Source organism: Tupaia chinensis, unplaced genomic scaffold, assembly GCF_000334495.1.
Source record: "Tupaia chinensis unplaced genomic scaffold, TupChi_1.0 Scaffold149964_2, whole genome shotgun sequence".
Lineage (NCBI taxonomy): Eukaryota > Metazoa > Chordata > Mammalia > Scandentia > Tupaiidae > Tupaia > Tupaia belangeri.
The window spans coordinates 1,902,668-1,907,216 of NW_006209806.1; positions in this window are offsets into that span (position 1 = coordinate 1,902,668).

Consider the following 4,549-nt stretch of genomic DNA (forward strand, 5'->3'; position numbering starts at 1 on the left):
TCATCTCCTGGAACTCGTCAACTTCTTTCTCCTTTCTCTTTAGCAGATCATTGTCTCTCTTCTCTTCCATCTCTGTTAGCTTCGCCATTATGAATGTCCTAAATTCCTTATCAGACATTTCCATGATTTTCACCGGACTGCTTGTGGATGAAGAAGAGTTACTCTTTTCCCTTGGAGGAGAGGTATTTTCTCATTTTCCCATATTTCTCATGATCCAGTGGTGATTTCTTGTCATCTGATGGATGTTGTGTTTCTTTTAAATTCTTGAAATTCAGTCTGAATGTTCAGGAGCAAGCAGATAGAGGTGATCTAGAATCTCTTTGCTGTTCTGTTGTGATCACTGGTGCAGCAGATTCAGTAGATATTTAGGAATATTTTAACCCTATTAGTATTTGGACGTTTAGCTACAGTGCTCTTAGATCCTTCTAAAAACACATTAACTGGATATGGGAGAGTGGAAAGGCAAGGAAAAGAGAAATGAAAAAGAGAGAGAGAAACAACAACAAAAAGAGAAAAAGTAAAAAAAAAAAAAAGAAAAAAATGGTAATTACTGTTATCCTTTTTAAAAAAAAAAAATCACAAAATAGAATACCTAGTTCACAGGAGCCATGTGGAACCTCTTTCTGAAGGCCTGGCTTCTTCTGCCTGGGTGGAGGACCAGAGCAATAATTAACAAGATAAAAGGTGGAGCTGGGAGCAAGAGAAAAACTTTGCCTTTAAAAAAAATGTAAAAAGGAAAAATTACAAAAAAAGAAGGGAAGACAAGCAGGGACAGACAGATACAGAGACACAGAAATAGGGATAGAAGGCTGGGGGGCTCCCTACCGCTAGCTTGTTTGCTGGAGGCTCAATTATCAGTAGAATGTCTTCATTTCTCTTGTGCCCTGCAATACCTAGTTCACAGGAGCCATGTGGAACCTCCTTCTGAACGAAGTGCTTTTGAAAATGTCTTCCCCAATGGAGATTTAAGGTGGTATGGTGATTAAGGCACTGGATCTCACATGACCGACTGCACAGTTCAAGTCCGAGACCCAGTGGCTTGAAAAATCACACCAGATGCATGCACACACACCCAAAACCCAGAGAAGAGAGCGGTGGAGCAGGAACTGCAGCATAGCCATCTCCCTTGGTGGGTGATTTCTCTCTCTCCCACACTTCCTCTCCCTTTCTTGCAAGTGTACACATGTTATAGCAAAACTAAAAAAAGAAAATTTAAGAGAATTCTGTGACCTGGTTTATTGTAACACAGATGCACATATGTTGCTAATCAAATAACACTCTCCAGGAAATCGTCTATTACATAGCAGTAAGGAAGATGCAGTTTTATCCCTTTACTACCAACAAAATCATAAAAGAGATGTCCCAAAAGCAACTTCAATAATTACCAGTGTTTAAGTAGCATTTATCATTTCGTACATAAGCAAGTGTTCCTGAAGCGTGTTTATGAGCTGAGCAGACTGCGAGGATATCCTTGTGTGTGTAAAGTACCCCAGCAGATGCTGCAGAGTGATGAAACACTGAGCGGAAGTGAGCCTGCCACTGAGGAAAGCCAGCACCGGGAGCGCCGTGAGAAGCTGCTCCACCCAGGCCCCGCGGCAGGGGCACAGGCAGTGCAGGGTGTGTGTGTGTGTGTGTGTGTGTGTGTGTGTGTGTGTGTGCATGTGTGGTGTACTTTTAGACAGGGCCATGCCACACTCATCTTTCTGCCTCAGCCACCTGAGTAGCTGGAACTGTAGGCAAGTACCACCATGCTGGGCTTTTGAGGGTGGGCTGAGACTCGAACCTGGGCATCAGCCTGAAGAGCAAACAGGGAACCACACACATACCACAGCTGGGCCTCTAAGAGGTTTTCTAAGCCTCTGACTTTCACAATGTCCACTAACTGGCCAATTCAAATCACATGACTGAACCCGACGTCAAGGGGCAGGAAAGAACATTCCAGCTACCAGGAAGCCATGCACTTTGTGGATAGAAAATTCTATTACAGAGAATGACAAGTTGGAACAAACATAGATCTACCACATTACTCTTTTCCTTCCATTTCGACATCATTTTGCTTCAATCATTCCCAATGGACACAGCATCTAACTCTTTCACCAGACTGACAATACTGTCTACACAAATTTTAGTTGTAGCATTCCCATTGATCACACTTCTGATAACTGAACACAATACTCCCCATGCAATCTGACCTGTGTCCACTTTATCTAATACAAGATTTAGTGGGTACAAGTTAAAAACGTTACTTACATACAGCACGAATCAGAAAATATAATAGAAATAAAATGGTATGGGCAAGTTTCTAAAAATAAAATATCAGCTATCCTTTTTTTCCTGAGTATTAAAGACATTTTTAAAAGAATTATTTATTTTATTTGTTGTTATTATTTTTTAATTTGACCAGAGAGAGAAAGAAAGGGAAAATGATAAAAATAAGCAACCAGGTCTAGGACTTGAACCACTGTTAGCCATGCAGGAGTCTAGCACCTTAACTACCATGCCACCTACCAGCCCCGACACAATTTTTTTTTAAAGCATAAGGCAGGTAATTCAGAGTACGAAGCCCATATTTTACAGACTATTCGAGAAGTAAACTTCTTTCTAAATTCTGTTTTCTTAAGAACTAAATTATCTTGATAATATTCTTATTAGGCCATTCTGGAGTTTATAAAGCACTTAAATACATATTCGCTGATTTCTCTGTTCTGTTTAATGTCAGAGGGCAAGTGTACTTGCCACAGAAAGAGACGGAGAAAGGAGCCCCACACAGGCCACAGGCACGCCACAATTCTCTTTCTTCTATTTCTCTAACCTGCCAGGATTTGCAGCATGCACATATACACACCCAGTGTGTTTCCCAAGCCACCAGAACCAGGGCAGGAACCACAGTCAGTCATGTGGTAGCTGGCTCCCTGTGCAGAGGCTTAACCACTGTGCTACAGAGCCAGGCAACATTTCATTTCATTCTTTTTTGAGAAAGATTTTTGCTATAGGGTACATGTACTCACTAGACAGAGAGACAGAAAGAGAGAAATCACCCCCAGGAGGGATGGCCATGTCACAAGCTGGTCTCCTTCATTCTCCTCTTGGGATTTTGGGCACACATGCACACATGCCTGGCGTGAGTTTCAGGCCACCAGGTCCAGGATTTGAACCACAATCAACTATATGGGAGTCCAGCTACGTAACCATTATACCATCTGCTGGTCCCTCACTTAATTCTTAACAACTCTGAGGTAGGCATTACTTCTGCTCATCCTGAAAGATCAGGAAGTTGGGTGTTCGATGGAAGTACAACACTCCCCTTGCCCAGAGAACAACGTCTTAGCTCCAGGCCTGTAAGGAGCAGCCCTCCTCTCTGGAACACCTGGAACGTTCTTCTCCTACAATCCCCTTCTTCTGCCCAGCTATTACTCATCCTTGTAAGTAAGTTTTTACACAAATGGTGCTTCCTCCAAAGCTGAGCCTCACTTTTACCTTTCAGTACATATTTGCTGAGTGTCAGCTGGAAACGAAGGCTCCACACGGTGCTGGGCACACAGTGGAAAGGGTCTTACACCCGCATGTGCAGCACCCAGCTGGAGAAGCAGCAGTGAACAACAGCCATACCATTAGAGCCTGTCCTTGGAGCTCTCATCATGGTGTTCATTGCACCTTATTGTAATTGGCTATCTGTATGTCCCACTACAAATGAGAGGTAGGGTGCTAACTGGGCTGCTTGGTACAATCCCTGTTGGAGAAAAATACTTAATAATTATTTGTGGAGGGGTCAGCAGATAGCATGATGGTTAAAGGTGCTGGACTCCCACATGGCTGACGTGGTTCGAGTCGTGGACCAGGTAGCTTGCTTTCTTACTTTCCCTCTCTCTCTGTCTCTCTTTCTCTCTCACTCTGTCTCCCTCTGGTCAAATTGAAATAAATAAGTAAAATAAAGATAAATAATTATTTGTGGAGTTACTGTTTAAGCCCAAAATACAAAATTAATGAGCCAGGATAAGACCAGGACTTAGGACTCCAATTCCCACACTTTCATCTCTAGAAGTATCACCAAGAAACAGCAATGATACTAATAAAACTTTATGCTAACCTACTAAACGATTCCACAGAAGAATTAACTTATACATACACAATGTTTATAAATTACGCCTGTCTGCAACATAAAACCTAGGTACATACAGGTAACATATAGCGCCCTTAGACCCTCCTGGGCGCTTCGGACTGTGCCCGCAACGCTCCCCTGGACCTCAGGCTCTTCCCTGGTCCTCACAGCCGAGACCTCCGAGTCCCTCCAAGCCGTGTCCGGAGACCTCAGTTTCTCCGCTCATTCCAGCGCCCCAACCCCAGGCCCAGCCTAACAGGTGGGAGCCTCGGGGGGCTGCAAGTCTGCAAAGCAAGGTCCGGGGCCTCTGTTTCCTCGCTTGTACCAATGAGCCCGCGCCAGCCCCCGCCCAGAGAGGGTGGCTTCAGGCCCCCGTTTCCCGACTGGCCCCAGGAGCTCGAGCTCCCACCCTCCTTCCCCTGCGTGGGCAAGCCCGCGGCCTCAGTTTCC